An 18,905-nucleotide genomic window follows, 5' to 3' on the forward strand; every position below is an offset into this window, starting at 1 on the left:
AGTACCTCACTTCAGATATGTTTCTTTGATTTAATGCGTAAGATTAACTTTCTAGCAGTAATCTTCTGTGCATTCTTTAATGTTAAGTTATAACTACTTTGATTTGGAACAGATCGAGCAATTGTACACAGATTCAAGTAAGAAGATCAAACAAAGACAAACAGGTCTAAAACTGCATGAAACTCAAAAGCTAATTTTATTGGCCTTTCAAGAATGGTAATTACATACCGTATTTACAGGCAAACACCGTTATCCTCACATTTCAGATAAAATATTACTGATTTTCCTAAGCTCTTTGAGAGCTGCAACGGCTTTTACTTGCCCTTTGCCAACCAGAACGCTTTTTGACAAGTTCTCCACTGATCCAACTTGATTTCGCTCTTGCTGAAGAACAGATTCAATCACCTGTTGAGAAAAACATATCATTAATATAAGCTTCTGGATCTTCATAAGAATACCTGAATGAAAAATAGGGTAACTTAAACTAGCGGAAATCTTCGACCAGCAATAGCGAGTCAAAAACACTAAAAGGATTCAAATTGTATTTTCACTTTCTGATTCATTTTTTATCTTCCCCGAGGACAAAATATAATGAGCTGTTATGAAATGTAAAGGCAACTACAACTTAAGTGGTCCTGAAAAGTCAATACCCTAAGATAAGTGTTATTGTCTATGAACAACAAACTCTACCTGAATATTCTCGAGCATCGACTGCCCAATGTTCTTCAAAGTACCCATCACATTTCTGTCCGCTGTGTCCCCAGGCAATGTACCACAGCCATCAAGAGTTGATGAGACTGGAACAATTTTCTGACTGTTGCCTATGGATGAAGATCGTGATGCCTCTGTGTTTCCTCCTCTCTCAAAAGTCCCTTCACCACCCTTTCCAAACTTCCAAAGCCACTGAAATTTGCCCGACAGAAGCTTTCTTTCTTTTGTTCCAACTAACTGTTTCCCAATTGTATCTGCACTGCTTTTATCTGAGGTGTCACTGATGGTATCAGAGACTGGAAGATCTGGGTCTTTGTGCATCCCCACACATAGCTCCTCCTTATCGGGTTCCACATCATTTTCATCAGCAGACGAACTTGATGCAACACTACTTCTTTCCAAGTCATTCTCAAGATCATTGGCTCTACTACTAAGCATAGTTGAGGAAGATGAAGAAGTACGTGAGTTCTCTTCGCTGCCAGTATGTGCGCTAAGAGATGTCTCCCCTTACAACAGCACTAAAGTCCCTGACATTATTTTCTTTGCTTGTTTCCTCAAGTGAACCTTCTTGCACCTTAACCTCTTCACAGAAAGGATCCTTCTGAGTACCAGCCCGTAATACTCTTCCTTCTCGAAATCATCCTCTGAACCAAGCTGTCTGGATAAATCTTTTAATAGACTTAGCCTAACAGACAATCTAGAGTGTGTATCCCCACTCTTGAGCTTCAGAGGAGATGGATCTGACTCAGCTCGGCCTAGGTTCAATCTTACTCTCTCTGACAGTGTCTTTTTCCTGGGTGACGACGAGCTTTTCCTGTGCTTCCCCGCTGAACTTCTTCCTCCTTGTGCAACACTCTCCACTTCTTTTCCCAGTAACTCTCTGGTATCAAATTCAGTGGGGTTGTAGGCGAAATTGAACCAGAAGAAAGGCTATGACCTCTGGCAGTCTTGGACTTACTCCTATCAAATGCCCCAACTGGAGAAGGATCGGGACAACAGACACTTGTCTCCAGAGCAAGAGACTGCAAAGACTTAGCTTTTTCTATCAACTTCTTCACATCTGCATTTTCTGGAAAGTTCAGCAACCTCTGGAGACAAGAGGTGGCATTCTCAGTAGCCAGGAGGGATGATCTCAAATGAAGCAGCATAGAGACTGCCATTGCAGAGATGAAAGCCCCTCTGGGAGACTGCAGGACCCCAACGTTGGACTCTTCATCTTCAGCACCCAAGCTCAATTTACAATTATCCGAAGCAAATATTTCATCCCAGATAGATAAGAGGTCCTCTAGTAGGAACTCCCGTCCAAATAAGACACGAAACCAACGGAGTGCAAAGTACTGTGGTTCAACCCCAAGCTCAACAAGGTGGCTGTGGAGAGACGAATCAACAAGAGAAAGCAAATGGTACAGCGCAGATGATGCTTCAATTACAGGTGGTAATCCTGTATGGGATCCAATAGAGGGGGACGGAGTAAAAAATTCAGCCATGGCCACAGCACCAGAGGCACCACCCATTAATGCATCAAACATGCAATAAGCATCATGTTCTATAAATCTCTCAGATGGTAGGATTCCAAGTTCTCCTTCTGCTCCATAAGCATCAGTTAGCAATACAATGGTCTGTATTTCAGGACCAAGCTCATTGAGACTGCTGATTTTGGCTTCATTTCTCTGGAAACTGTTACCATCTTCAATCTCCGTAGCCACCTTCAGTGATTTGTAGTTAAGCACCAGGTCACTTTCTGGAAAGGACAAGTCATCAAAGTTGTCGTTATAATGGTGTTCATAGACCTTTCTTACTTCAGAAAGACGCCGCACGTCTACATGAAGAACATATAAAAGAGGAGCCAATAGTTCGTGCATCCCTATTAAAGAAGACAAAGAAAGATATAATTAAACTTCTTTTCATTTGGAACAATAAATACGAAATATGCACGATTTACACACATCCTAGTAAGTAAATTAAAAAGAATCCTTTAATACGAATATTCAGAGAGTAAATATATTCACAGATTAGATAGTAAAGTGAAACATTCATGGCTTTGCATATTTATAATATACTTGCCTTGTCTGTAACCATACTCTGGATGTCTAAGGCACCACAATAACAAAATTCTTCTTAAAATGCCCTGGCAAGCTGGTGTCTGAAAGTAACTGCCATGTTCCGGATATAAACGTGATAAGTCCTGGTCCACCATTTTTTCCAGTTCAGCATTGCGAAAAAACCGGCCCCACATACTATCTGAAACCGTAACAATGAGGGTAAGATAAAAGATTCCCTTGAGTGTGACTACTATAAAGGAACTCAAAACTGACTACTTTCTGCGCTTAAGAGATAGAGAGAGATGTAGCTAAACTGTCTCAATTACACCGTTCACATAATTCAAGGTCGTTCAATGCATAAAAAATAAAATGAATATTAAATAATAAAAATTAAATTATACACCCCACTTTTTCTTAATCGTAAGTAGCAACTCGAGAAGATGGTTTCGCATGAATGGCATATGGATATTAGCTATAGAGGATTTTGAAATATCCGAGCCCAGAGACGGAAAGTTTTAAACTCAAGCCATGCACGTACCTGGATTTTGTGATAGAGGATTGTCCATGACACGATCAGGAGAGTTATTTTCATCCTTCAAAAATTGGGGATCAACTAGAAGACGCCTTCTCACGCCAGCATATCTGCGGATAAATTCAAATTAGTTCCAAAAGAAATGAGAATCAACATGACACAATTAGACACATGCAAATTAATTGGCTCTTAAAATCTTAGCAAGATCTTATACGTAAAGTATCCTGGCCTCGTTTAAGACGGTAATTCCCAACTCCATCACAAAATTTTAACCAACTAGGCAACAAGCACTCAACCGTAAGTAAAGCACACTCAAACCTAAAGCAGCATGTTCACCATTAATCCCCACAAAACTACACTCTGGTCAAAGCATAATTTCATGGATGACACAATCTAGTCCAAATGTTTAACATTAAAGAAGAAAAGACTGTCTCTAGTCTCTACCAATGAATGATAAACACAACAATTCTTTAAGATCGGGCGATCAGCAATAAAACATGTTGTCAGCTTTGGTAACATAACCAAATAATTAAAATTAACAATCCTAATCAAAATAGTCACATTCACAATATGTAAACTACCTTATTCATAGTCCTAAGTCTGAACAGTGATACTACTCCAAAAATAAAATATGATCACCTCATTCATACTTAACACCAAAACAACTAAAAAGGTTCATAGCTGAAATAAAAGCAATATGAAACTCACCTTCTTCTAGCATCAGCAGTTACACGACGAAGCTCATCAACTGAAGCAGAACAAGGCAAAATCCCAAGATGAATACGCCATTGAACACCTCTAAGTTCAATAAACCTAGAATCTCCTTCTCCTTCAACCTTTAAAACCTCAACTGGAGCTGGAGAAATCATTTCTCAAACACCCAAATCCTCAAAATAATAAAAATCAAAACTTTGCAGTGTTTTGAAGTAAGATGGAAAAAATAAGGAATGGGATTTGTTTGCAGTGCAAAAAGATTGAAAGAGTGTATAGATTTATGCCAAAATGTATAAGAAAAGATATCTAATTTGGCAAAATTTGTGGGCAAATTAGAGGGAGGAAAAATGGGTAGTTTTTGGAAATTGGACAAGGAAAAGATAGAGAAATGAGAGAGAGAGATTCATGGCTCAAAAGGAAGAAGAAGAAAATATGAAATTTGTTTTTCTTTCTATGTATATCAAGTCTTTTTTAAGAGGAGAATGGTGAGCTGTCTACTTCTTTTTAGACCACAGACCAAATACAAAATTGTACCTTCGATTGGATGTGCATCATTTAGTCATCTACTGAATAAAATGAGCATATTCTATATGGAACCAAATACACACTATTCCTTTGGTCAAAAATCAGAAATGTTTGGAGTTTTGTCGTTTGCACAAACTAATATAACGAATTCTAGTGATGAGGCAGTAACTTTTTTTCCGAACTTTCCTTTCGCATTTGTGGATCATTCTTGTTGTTGTTGCTTGCATTAGGTCTTGATGTGGACAAGTGCACCTTTGGGATATACAGTGCAGGTCTTGAACTCAGTCACCTACACCAATATTGTAGGGGAGCAATATCCCCATTAAGTAACATTGCATAAGAAACGTAAACGATCTCAATACAACGACCTCCAGGACCGATCTATGAACCAGTTCTCTAAGAAACATTGCATACGCGACTTCAATGCATCGACCTCCAAGAACGACCTCCAGAATTGCATACGAACAAAGATATCTCGGTACGAGCACTTGGCTAAAGGCAGAACGCCTCGGGTAATGATCACCACCAAGGGTAATCATTACCAAAATCTTGATTGTATTTCCCACCACCGGGAAATAGGGGTAACCTCGCCAACACCCAATCAACACACGACTTATAATATAACTAGCTCAACACTCATTCGCGATCTCCACCTTACACGTGTACCATAGACACACGTGCCTTCTAGATTGACATTTCTCTAAGCCTATAAATACCACCTGATTGAACTACGTCGGGCCTAATTCCTCTCTCCCAAAAAAGAATAAAGAAAACCAACAAGAGGATCGTAGGCGGTTAAATTTTAACTTCTTCGTCCCAACAGAAAATCCAAAACACCCTTTACATTGGCGCCGCCCGTGGTTTCGATTACTTGAGAACCACCTTAAATCGGTTCATACATCACCAATTCTCAAGCCCACGAAGCATGGTCACCTCGAAGCTCAAGTCCAAAGACCTTGCCCCGGTTGGGAATAGCGAGCGAGAGCATTTCCTTGCTTTCGGGGAGGAAAATGCTACTTTACGAGCTCAAGTGGATAGTTACCGGCAACAACAAGTTGGTAATGGAGCGTAGAACGCGGCGTCAACGGCGCCAATCAACGTGATTAACGAATTATCACAAAGGATTGGTCGAAGCGCCGTAAAGAAGGATTCGACACAGTTGTGCACAAGATGCTTAAGACATATCGCGTCTCCATTCGGTAAGCAGAGGTCCTCAATAAACCCTCTCCACAAGACTTTATCCAACCACGCTTTCCCATGTATGATGGCAAAGACGCGTGCCGGTCGAGATGTGGCTCGCTACATTCGAGTTTGGCACTTTTGGCTCACCCGAAGTTTGATCATCTCCGCTGCAGATTATTTCGCCCGGTCAACCGAGGATGGCGCTCTTGATTGGTTCTTTTCATGGAACGATTCTATCAAAACCTTCGAGCGACTTCATCGATTTGTTTCGCCCACCAAGACGTCCACAACAGCGGAAGAAGGCATATCTTGATTCTTTGTTTCAATTATCATTCAAGGAAGACAAAAACTATTCGTGAGTTCCTAGGGCGGTTCAAGGTCGAATCGGTATGCATGGAAAGCGGCTTGAAAGAATCTTTTCGCCACACCTGGCCTTTTCAATGCTTGCCGAGTCGCGTAACACCAACCCTCTAGGAGTCGTTGATGAAGGAACGCCCGAGACACCGGTCCGAACTCTACGCCACAGCGTGGACAAAGTACATCAAGTTGCAGGAATCTTTGAAACTCCACGGCTTAGACGAGAACCAGGAGATGGCAACATTTTCAGATCGTACTCCACGAGCTAAGAAGCTTCATAGGCCGCTTGTACCAAAAGCCAGTACCCGGTCAGACAACAGCAGAGAGTTCGCTATCCTGACCCACTCCCCCAGTTACATTTTGGGTAAGATTAAGCGAGCCCCATTCTTCCGACCCGATGTGAGGCAACCCATGTAGATCGACTGACAAGCCATTTTGGCGATTTCTGGCGAAAATGCCATGAAACTGATGCATGCTGGGGGCTTAAACATTATCTCCAGGATCTAGTGGAAGCTGGCCATATAAAACAATACACTAGCATTCCTGACGGCGACTTGCGTCACAAACTGATGGCTCGCCGAGTCCGAAGTCGATCTCCACCTCCCCATCGCTACCAAGAGGTTCAAGCTCGTCCTCGCAGCAGAGGACACCCACGAGATCGTTCGCACCACGAGCGAAGGCAGCACTCATCCGATCGTGACAATGATCGAACTATTCACGTGATTACTTTCCCGGACGACTCCGTCACCTCATCCAGAGAGAAAAGACGTCGTGTCGGCGCTCTTCAGGAAGTCTATCATTTCACTTCACAGTAACAACTCCGCTGGCGTGGTTCAAAGTTCCGGGATTCTTGGCAAGCAGCGATATCACTTTCACGGAGGCCGACTTAAGCAAAGTCTGCCTTCCTCATAATGATGCATTGGTAGTCCATGTCAAAATTAGCGACTGGACAGTCAAGCGCGTCCTGATCGACCCCGGCAGTTCCTGTGACATCTTGTTCTACCACACCATGCAAGAGATGAATCTTCCCAAGTCCGTCCTCGTAGACCCGATCGCCCCCTTTATGGGTTCAATGGTTCGGGCGATCCCATTGGTGATATTATACTTCCGATTAATCGGTGGGATCTAGAGAGGACAAGATCACCCGCAATACCGCGGTTCTGCGTTCTCTAGACGTAGAAGTCGCCATACAATGCCATACTTTCGGGACGGCGTTGGATCCATCGGATGAAGGTGATGCGGTTAACTTTGCATCAAGTTCTCCGTTTCCCAGGACCTCGAGGAATGATGGAACTTAGAAGCAATCAACTTGAAGCGTACCATTGTAACCAGATCATGTCAACAAGTGAGACTGCCCGTGAACCGACCCCCGCCACACATGAACCCACCAGTTACACAATGGCACATGACTTAGTTGCCGAAGTCCAGCCCCGAACTGCCAAGAAGAACGCTGGGGGCTCTAGCAAGCAGATTTTCTCTCCAATGCAGATACCCGCACTCGCTCCCCGAGTCCTTACTTCGCCAGCAAAGATCTCCAGCATTGATCCACCGACAGTAACTTCGTCAGTTAAAGTATCAGAGGTCGTCTCAGCTCGTGTTAGGCCGCCACAGATGACAGCAGCAGCCACACCATCAATGTGCATGCAGCCAGGTCCCACTTCCCAGGTCGTGGGTACCTTTCGTCGGCGTTGCCGCCGCAGTCGCTTCTACCCGTGACCGGTCATGTATCAAATCCCCCACAAAGTGTTCAGACCGCCCCCGATAGCGAATCGCCAAGCGGTAACCATCACGTCGATCGCATCCTCCGGCCGCACAAAGAAAAAGTGAACCTAGGCACCAAAGACGACCCCAAGTTTGTATATGTAGGGGCTAACCTCGACCCCACAATCAGGACCCACCTTGTAAATTTCTTATCTATGAATAAATATATTTTTGCTTGGTCGTATATCGATGTGCCCGGAATAGATCCCGCGATGCGATGCCATAAATTAAATGTTAATCCCAATGCTAGACCAGTCCGACAACGACCCCGCCGCCTATCCCTGCGTTTTCAAAAAGCTATCAACGACGAGGTCGATAAACTAAAGCAAGTCGGTTTTATCAGAAAAGTAGACTATCCAGAATGGATCGCTAACATTGTGGCAGTACCCAAAAAGAACGAAACAGTTAATTTACGCGTCGATTTTTTAACGTAAATCAAGGCCACTCAAAAGACGATTTTTCCCTACCTCGCGATCGGCCCGACTTGTCGACGGACACTGGTCATGAGCTTCTCTCCTTCATGGACGCGTCGGTGGGTACAACCAAATCCCACTCGCGGAGAGGAGGATCAAGAGAAGACCTCTTTCATTCAGAGCAAGGGATCTATTGCTACTAACGTTCTCCCATTCGCCCGAAAACGCCGACAACGTATCAACGCCGTGGTCACCGACATGTTCCAAGACATGTTAGCGACACCATGGAGGCCTACATCGACGATATGGTCGTCAAAAGCAAAAAGCGGTGATCACCTCGCCCACCTTGAACAAGCGTTCTCTAGATACGCCCGAGCGGGCATGAAGCTAAATCCGGAGAAATGCCTTTTTGGGCGTCCTCGGCAAGTTTTAGGGTATCAAGTGTCTCGGTGAGGGATCGGGTTTAATCCGCACAGATCGGCGTTCTTAGACATGCCCGATCCATGCACGAAGAAACAAATACAGAAATTGTCAAGCATGGTCATTTTGACTCAACCGATTCATATCAAGGGCATCCGATAAGTGTAGACCGTTCCTGCAACTCCTTAAAAAGGCGGCAGTTCTCATGGGCGATCGGCGCCATCACGCGATTCGCCACACTCAAAAAGTACCTCACCCGCCCGTCTTAGCCAAGCCCGTAGATGGAGAGACTGCGGGGCTCTATCCGGCGATGTCCGATTTTGCCATATTTCAGTTCTCTTCAAAGAGGAAAAAACAATTCAGAAAAACCGATCTACTTCACAAGCAAGACGCCACGACAAATGGAAAAGAATTACTCCTTCCTAGAAAAAGCCCGTACTTGCTTTGTTGTATTCGCACGGAAGTTCAGCCTTACTTTGGTAGCATCAAATCAAAGTTCTTACCGACCTCCCATTGAAGAAAATCCTCCACAAAGAAAACAAGACTTTCGAATGGCGGTTTGGGCGAAGAACTAGGCTTAACACCACCGGAGTTCGTAGTACCGGATTTCTCGAGAAAGGGCGACAGTCGTCGCCCGATTTTCTAGCGGATTTCCCTGTTGATGATCCCAATTGGGAACAAGAAACCGACCTCCCGTGATTCGAAAAGAGCACATCAAATCCACGGTCTCTCTTTGTAGATGGTTCTAGCAACCACGGCGGCAAATGCATAGGGGGTTGTATTAGTTTCACCGATGGAAGCGGTGATGGAGAATCGGTCAATTCAGATCGACTTCACAACTTCTAATAACGAGGCGGAGTCTGGAGGTCGAGGGGACTTCAGATATATTGCAGCTTTCGGTGTCAAAGAGCTCAAGTCTTTAGTGACTCGCGGTTGGTTGTTAGCGGGTTGCAAAAGAGTACACTACCCATGAAGGTAATCTTTCAAAATATCTTGGTCGTTCATAAATTATTGCCTTCTTTTAAGGGTACACATACATCATTTCTTGCGATCGAAAACCATCATGCGGACGGTTTAGCTTACCTAGCAACCCGGACCGAGCCGCGCACCCCAAGACAACTACTCATAGAAGTAGTCGATCGACCGCGCACCAAGTCGAGCACACCCCGACAATAAGCGACCTATTCCTCTCTCGGCCCGGTCGGTTGAGTCAAACATGGATGCAACCTATCATCGACTATATCCAAAGACGGCGGCCCCCGCGAGGAGTGTACCAAGGCTAAGCAGATCCCCTATCAAGCACGACGTTATTGTTTGTTCCATAACAAATTGTTCAGAAATACTGGTGGCCCACACTTGCGTTGCATCACTCCAGAGCAGGGTCAGTTAGTTTTCGCAGAGATCCATGAAGGAGAATGTGGAAATCATGCCTGTGGTCGCTCTTTAGCCCATAATGCCATTTCACAAGGATATTTTTGGCCCTGTATGCAGATCGATGCTAAACTATACGTCCTCAAATGTGTCAAGTGTCAAACATTTGGCCACAATATCATCCAACCTGCTCGCGAACTGATCAGTATAGCAAGCCTATGGCCATTCCACATGTGGGGCATGGATATCATGGGACCGTTCATCCCACAGAAAAGTACGGGCTTCCGCTTTGTCTTAGCTGCAACCGACTACTTCACCAAGTGGGTCGAGGCCATTCCTTTAGCACACGTCAAAGAGTCACATGTCAGAAACTTCATCTGGACTCACATCATCACCAGATTTGGTTTGCCACATACATTAGTAATGGATAATGGGCTTCAGTTCAAAGCGTAACGGTTAAAGAGTTTCTAGCCAAGTGGAAGATCGTTCACGATTTTCTACTCCACGCGATGCCTTCGAGTAATGGTCGCGGAAGCCGATTAACAAAGCAATCTTGGAAAACTTGAAGAAAAAGATTGAAAAGAATAAGAGCCAATGGCCAAATCAATTGGAGAATATTCTATGGGCTCACCGCACCACAGCTCGATCCAGTACTGGCGAATCACCATTTTCCTTATGTTATGGCACAGAAGCCGTAATTCCCCGAGATAGATGATCACTATGACTCGATCGAACTTGTCGAAGTCCGGGACACAACGACTCCGTGTTAGCACGAGAAGTCGACCTGTTGGAAGAAAAGCGGGACTTAACTGCCATCAGAGTTGCATCTTATCAGCAAACTCTGAAGAACTCCTACAATAAGCGAGTGCATCCTAGGTCTTTTCAACCTGGCGACCTAGTGCTGAAAAAGACGCAAAACGATTCCAAGTTAGCACCCACATGGGAAGGCCCCTACATCGTGGAACGCGTCACCGGCAATGGAGCATACTGGCTAAGAACCCAAGAGGGGAAGATGTTGCCTCGACCTTGGAATACCTATCTACTGAAAAAAAATTACCAGTAGCTTTATTCATGTTGTATATCCTTTTGTTCACATTAATGAAACTTAAGTTTCTTGTGTTAACTAATACAATATAATTTATTTACTTGTATTGACAAGTCAAACAGCTTACACAGCATAGATAATCAACACGTTTACTGGGTCCGCCATCCTCAACCAAAGACGACGCATCGAACCAGAGCGAAGCGGCTCTCGCGATACGCTCTCGGAGCTTACAGGGCTCCACGCCTTTTCAAATCTTGTTACGCCGAGACCTATATTTCTAGGATCGACCCACGAGAACCTTTCCAAGCTTCTTGCTTACCTTTCCAAGGACGTCGAGGACCTATATTTCTAGGATCGACCACACGAGAACGGCTCCGCGAAAGCATCTGACTCTCGGAGCTTACAGGCTCCACAGCCTTTCCAAGTCTTGTTACGTCGAGGACCTATATTTCTAGGATCGACCACACGAGAACGGCTCTCGCATGAAAGCATCTCTCTGGAGCTTACAGGCTCCACAGCCTTTCCAAGTCTTGTTACGTCGAGGACCTATATTTCTAGGATCGACCACACGAGAACGCTCTCCGCGAGCATACAGATTTCTGGAGCTTACAGGCTCTACAGCCTTTCCAAGTCAAGTTAAGTCGAGCACCTATATTTCTAGGATCGACCACACGAGAACGCTCTCCGCGAGCATACAGCTCTCAGGAGCTTACAGGCTCTGCAGCCTCCTCAACTCTTGTTACATCGAGTACCTATATTCCTAGACTCGACCACACGAGAACGCTCTCCGCGCCCATACAACTCTCTGGAGCTTACAGGTTCCACAGTCTCTTCACTTATCACTCGTCGAACACCTATGCTATAGGGATCGACCACATGAGTACAATACTAATGGGCATTACGCTTCTATAACGCTTAACACGCCTAAGCAAGACATTCCGGCAAGCATTACTTATAAATTGAGGAGAGAATACACCTAACGAAGAACTCTTCAACCTCGAGTCATATCCTCGGGCAGCTCCTAGCACTTCTCTCTTACAAACAAGGTGACAAACGAAGCATAGTAACAGTTACATGAAAAACATTTCTGCGCGCTGAGCATTGAACTACAAACCACGCGTATAGTAAGCAGGAGAATCGATGCAAACAATCAACATTAGACATGTGTTCTAAATCCAATCCATACTAGTGTTTTGCCATAGCCATTACATTTCGTTTTACCGATCTGCTTTGGGGCTACCTACCGGAAAATCGGTCGGTGCGTATTAAACAAAACAACGAATCGCCACTTCCGCGTGGAAACCGGTTCACCGGTACCCGTAGAAGCGAATCTTTCGAGCAAGCCTAAAAAAGTACTGGCTCTATTGTTTACTCCCATATAAGAGAGGCAAAATCAACACATCATCACAAATTCCCACAAAAAAAATACGATTACATCATCAAACATCGGTTAAAACATGCTTATCTTTGGGGGTCGCGACTCATTGCTAAAGACCGCGGTAATGCAGCAGACTTCGGCATCACCCGCGATACCTTGTTCTTTGCGCTTCACCATCACCCGCTCTCTTCGGGGACATGATATTTCGTCCGTGGCATATTCGGCACAAGCCGGGGTGTATGCTTTCTTTGCCTCATGGCGACCCTTGGCATTTCTTGGCATAGCGACTTCACTTCGGCCACCTCCTTATCTAGCTCGGTCCAGTCCAGAATCAATCGGCGGCGTTCTCTGCAACAGCGTTTCGATATTTTCGTCGTCATTACTTCCGGCTTCCTTTTTTTCTCTCCCGCGGCCCGCATGCAGCCCTTCCCTCCACATGAGAGTTATCATCGGCTTTCATCGGCTTTGAATAAAGATTCTTGATCTATCATACCCCGCAAGAAACCGCACAACCAAAGTCAGCGGACCGAAAAAGACATTGAAACTAACATAAGTACCCTCTTGCATCACGAGTTTACCAGACAAGCCGCCATATCCATCGTCCCTAGAAGCGTTTCCATGCTTTCATCCTTCACCTCCGCCTTATCACCATCCAAAGACGGCCCCTTCAAAGGGCTTTTACTCACTATGGGGCGGAGTGGAAACTGATCGAACGTTTCAGCTTTGGCGTTTCTTCCCCGTTTTCCCCACATAGTAGAACTCGCTCCCCACATCCCCAGGTCGCGGGAACGAGTTCTCACCAGCACGTTGTGGCGACCTGATCACAACGCCACCAGCCGGACGACTAGCCTTTCTTTTCTCCCGGATCGCAAAGCACCTCCTTTTCCTCAAAGAAATGAGCAAATTCGGAAGCTTTCGCGACGCTTTTCTTCTCGACTCAACCGCGAACCTTTCTATCTCCCCGCGATCGGTTCGTGTCCAAGACAGAAATTCTGCAAACAAAACAAAGAGATGAACCGGTTAGAACAATCGCTCACCCATTAAAGTGCCAAAAGCAAGACAAGCCTACCCATCGGCTAGGCTACATCATCCTAGTTCGCGAACCTACATCCACTAGCAAGTGGTTGCCAACTAGCAAAGAACGGCCTCTTCGTCCGGGCCTCATTGCTTACACCATCGAGCAGCCATAACGCTGGCCGTCATGGTTTGCAAGCTAAAATTCAGATTACCGGACCGCCTCATTACGTAGTGCTCTATTATGTCGGACACCCTATGTGGTATTCACCATCGGCATTCAACAGTCGAACACCTTAAATAGTCGCCGGTGTTACCAACGAACCGGCATGGAGATTTCCACGGTGACTCAAGAAGTCACAAACCAATTTCGAGCGGTATCGCATATGCGGCTCTCGGTGACCTTCACGGATGATTATTCCACCATTCGGAGGATTGTACCTCTCACTACAAACATCTTCACTCAGCCTGGGTTCGTATATTTCCAAGTCGGGCACATTGATCCCATAAGCTGCTCGCAGCTCAAGAAACGAGCTAGCAGCACGATGCTCTACCGCCCTTAGGGGTAACTCACCTGCTGGCGTCATCTCCCCTCGACCTGACATACTAGCCACGTCATTGTCTGACCGAGATCAACTATTAACCTCCTCTACCCTAACTTCTTCATCCACCTCAGTCCCACCACCACCACCACCACCACCACTCAACGAGTCTTCATTCTCCTCTTCATACTCTCCGCAGCTCAGTGAAATCTCTCGAACCTCTTCTGAGCGAGTGTCGTCAGAATCCGACATTGTAGTATTTCCTTTTTCTCAAATTACCCAACCTTAAACCCTACAACCTAACACTGACCTACCCACTTAACAAACCCTACTGGAACGAGAAGACAGCAAAGTGAAAATGAAAAGCAAACAGCAACAGAAGCACTCACCTGCAGAGCCCTAGCTTGCGTTTTTGCGGAAGAAGAAGCCTGGAAATGCCTTTTGGTTATCCCAAATTTGATTTTACACAACCGCCTGTTCAGTTCCCAAGAAGTTATGATTACGGCCTATCATATAGCCCACACACGTGTCTAAGGACCTGTCTTTTCCTGGATTCCGAATAACGCGGCGACACAACTCCTTTCCAACTGCTAGGATTCCGTCACGTGCCACCCACGCCCTAATCTTTCTTTCCCGCCAAAACCATCATGCTACAAGATTCGAACTCAGCGCCATCTCGGTCGAAGCGATCACCATAGCTTCGCTTCATACTTCACCCAAGTGTTGATTCTTCTCTCGGATCGCTTGCAATTTAACACAACCAATCCATCGAGAGGGCGTGGTAGGGAGCAATATCCCCATTAAGGAACATTGCATCTTAAACGTAAACGATCTCAGTACAGCGACCTCCAGAACCGATCTATGAAGCAGCTCTCTAAGAAACATTGCATACGCGACTTCAATGCATCGACCTCCAAGAACGACCTCCAGAATTGCATATGAACGAAGATATCTCGGTACGAGCACTTGGCTAAAGGCAGAACGCTTCGGGTAATGATCACCACCAAGGGTAATCATTACCAAAATCTTGATTGTATTTCCCACCACTGGGAAATAGGGGTAACCTCGCCAACACCCAATCAACACACGACTTATAATATAACCAGCTCAACACTCATTCGCGATCTCCACCTTACACGTGTACCATAGACACACGTGCCTTCTAGATTGACATTTCCCTAAGCCTATAAATACCACTTGATTGAACTACGTCGGGCCTGATTCCTCTCTCCCAAAAAAGAATAAAGGAAAACCAACAAGAGGATACGTAGGCAGTTCGCTCAGAAGCGAACTCGGTCCCAACAGAAAATCCAAAACACCCCTTTACAAATATGGCAATATCCCATTTCATTGCCTTCCAGCTTTTTGGTTTTTTATGTGGAGCTCTATATATATACACCAAACATTCTGTTTTGTTATTAAAAAAAAAATGGTAAAGATAATTTCTGTTTTGTTATTCAATCATTAGATTATCTGGTTATGTGTCTTCTATTTTTGTCTTTATAACTTTTTTTTTTTTATGGCCGCAAAAACTAGAATAAACTAGAATCAGATAACTATTGGATTAGGCATGTAGAAACTTGTATAGTAACATAATTACATATAGATTTACGGCACATTAAGGACATTGACAAAAGTGTGTGTCAATTCCACGATGGCAGCAATCCGAAATACCAGTCTACTTGTGCGTTAATAAAATAATTAGAGGCCAGATCTTCTCTACCCCGGGTGTAAATCCCGCCCCTACACCTCACAAAGAAAACATGACATGTGGATACATATTTAACAGCAGGAACTTAAGGGAGAAAAAAAAAAAAAGTAGTAAGTTTTCCTTCGGGCAAAAACAAGACAGAAATGAAAACAAAACAAAACAGAAAAGGAAGGAAGCCCAAGAATAATGTTCGTGCTTTTAATCTATTAGTTTTGTCTCCAGCGACCAATCTCACTATCTCTCTTTTAATAGCGTTGAAGAAGAAGAAATCTCAGAGTTCATATAGAGTTTTATTTTTGTTCATACTTTATTTTCTCTCATCGAAACTGGATTGGGATTTCCCTTTTAATTGCAATTATGAAGTCTTTTTAGACTTTACAACAAACCTGTGCGACAAATCAAGATTATATGTAGTAGACTAATTACCTTTAATGAGACAACTTGTAGTTTTTTTGAACTACGATTAAGTAAATTAGCTATATGATTTTTGTGCTTAATTTCAATGGGAGGCAGAGCATATTGCAATCACCGGCCATTAAATGAGTTTTTTACAATGCCTTGTTCAAGATTGAAATATATTATTTCAGTAGAAACTAGAAAACAAAGAGGAGATTTAGAGAGAGAGAGTCGGATTATGGGAGGAAAGAACGATTCATTACTTTCTTATATTTTAGTGACTCCGTTTGTTTCCTATTTTTTGGGACGTTAAGTATGTATCCACATGTCATGTTTTCTCTGTAAGGTGTAGTGGGGTGGGATTTGCACCGGGCGGAGAAGATCCGGCCTCAAATAATTATTTGCATACGAAGATGACAATGTTAAAAAAGATTTCTAGATAATTGATGGAATATTCTTTCTCTAGAAAAACCTATATAAGATGGATTACTATAAATAGTAAGCGCATCAGATTTATACTATGAGCCTATGAGGTCATGTTCCTCGTGATCACAAACTTTAGTTAGACCACTTAGACATAGTACAGTCAGTCATTACGAACGATAGAAAGATCATCAACAGTACTCAGCTGAAGTCGATGCACCATCTAAATTGAAGAATTAAGAGATTATGGCATGCTAGTCACACATGAAATGATAGATGCCGTAGTGCCTTACTAGCTTAGCAACCTCCCGGGATCATTTGGGAGACACATGCCAAAAGGATCCCATACCAAAACCGATCACTTTCTACCTGGTGCATTATTGTTTTGGCTGTACATGTCAAAAGAATACCAAACCACCCCCACCCCCACCCCCACGGCCCCACCCCCCTATTTTATTCTTTCTGGTTATTTAACGCACTAGGATCCAATTCCAAATCATTGGTTTTAGTTTACTATTATCTTTGTTCTTCTCTTGTTAACTTCAGCAAGGAGAAATACTAACTCTTTGGTCTATTCTGAAGATTAGTTTATCCTGTGTACCAAATCTACATGTATAATTAAATTGTTCTCTTTAGGCACTAGTGCGGTATTGTTGCTAGGAAGTAGGAACCACTTTTTGGTTAGCATGGCTTTATGGCTAACTTTGATCCGATTCATCATTCAGCACCATCCAATTATATCGAATTTTTTATTTTCGTCAAGCTAGCCACCTTTCTTATTGCGACAACTTGTCCTTTGTTAGACTCAGACGTTTCCATTTCCTTTCATAAAGTATTGCAAACCAGAGTGCTCCTACTCTGTTTATATCTGCATTAGCTTAATTTCTCATATATATTAAACTCAGTCGTCACTTATTTAGACATTTCATTATTTATATGAATACTTTAAGGTAAATCTGTAACTGTAACACAAGGCCGGTGCTGCGGTGCATGATATTAGTACATAATAAAATTGGTATGGCCTCTGAATAGTTACAATATTTAACAAATGTACATTCTCTCATCTGATACCTGATTTAGCAACAAGTGTGTGATGTGGATTAGAGGGAAAGTGTCATGTCAATGTCAAGCTCATCATATATTATATATTATATCGGAAACTTATCTATGAGTTAGAATTTTTAAATTTCTATGACTAAAAACTAAGTGTTCTAATATAACACTCCGTGTTTTAATTTTATTTTTCCTATTACCATAATAATAATAATAATAATAATAATAGATAAAACAAAAATAGAATAGATATTAGTAAGGATAGAAAACCCCGTAGGTTAAGAGATAAACCTTCCTTCCTTGTTTTTCGCGGGGTTTTAAAACAAAAAAGAGTTTGCACGGAAAGTTTTGGAAACACAGAGAGTTTTACACAGAAAAAAAAAATGAGAGTTTTACTGATAGAAAAAAAAGAAGTTTTTCTGAAAATCTACTGATAGCTAGCTGATAGTCGGAGCGTACTACGGGTGAGTAGAGAATACATCTTTCACTTCACTGAACATGAAATTTCTTACTATTATTACTCTTACGGCTTGTTTTTGGGTTTACTGACAAAGTTATAAAGATATGAGTTTTCTGTTTTACTGCTCATTTTAAGTTTCTGTTTTTGCTCACTCTGTATGCGGCGGAATTGGAGAATACATATTGTGTTCATATAGTCGATTATACATTTAAAATTTTATGGTTTAACTACTGTTTTTCACTGGTTTGAAATTGTCTTCGGAAAACCTACCCCGATCCATTGAAACAAAACGAGTACATAAATTGATTAATGGTTACTGTAAATGTTGTGGTCGAACTAGATCATTATATATGCGTTTTTATTTTGAATTGACTATGATTGTTGGTGTAGTGAGATGTGGGCTGTCGAAGCTTTGAAGAAGCTGTTAATGGTATCGCCTGTCCTATTTAATTTGGTTTGAACTCTTGTTGTTGGGTTTTTTAAATGTGTTGATTTGAGGTTGGTATTTGATGTTTGAATGGGTGTTGGAGAGGGGGCGATTGAAGCTTGAAGAAGCATTAATGACCGCCAAAACGCGATTTTTGAGAAGGGAGGGAATCACAATTTTGTGGTATAGGCATATTGGGATTTTGTAAGGGTTAAAACCAAGTAGTTTAATAGTGGTGGCGAGTGGTGGTTGTGGTGGCTGCTGTGGTGGTGGAGGCGCTAGTGAGGGAGGAAGAAGATTACCAGTGAAATTCTTTTATTGTTGGGCTTGAGTGTTAAAATTTCAGATTTCACTTTTGGACTTAAGTTTTAGACTTGGGCCTTAGTCTTTGGGTTTATGGGTTAGATGAGTTTAGGACTGGTTGATTG

General features: G+C 43.2%; 1 pseudogene across 1 annotated transcript; it reads right to left on the reverse strand.

Annotated features, from left to right (window-relative positions):
* Positions 1-179: 179 nt before the first annotated feature.
* On the reverse strand, positions 180-4,523 carry LOC147509188 (uncharacterized; annotated as a pseudogene). Its single transcript, XR_015218417.1, has 5 exons — positions 3,994-4,523; positions 3,292-3,395; positions 2,776-2,952; positions 691-2,575; positions 180-405 (listed from the first exon to the last, which is right to left on the reverse strand). The product of XR_015218417.1 is annotated as an uncharacterized LOC147509188 (transcript).
* Positions 4,524-18,905: the final 14,382 nt, after the last annotated feature.

Source organism: Coptis chinensis, chromosome 3 (assembly GCF_015680905.1).
Source record: "Coptis chinensis isolate HL-2020 chromosome 3, ASM1568090v1, whole genome shotgun sequence".
Lineage (NCBI taxonomy): Eukaryota > Viridiplantae > Streptophyta > Magnoliopsida > Ranunculales > Ranunculaceae > Coptis > Coptis chinensis.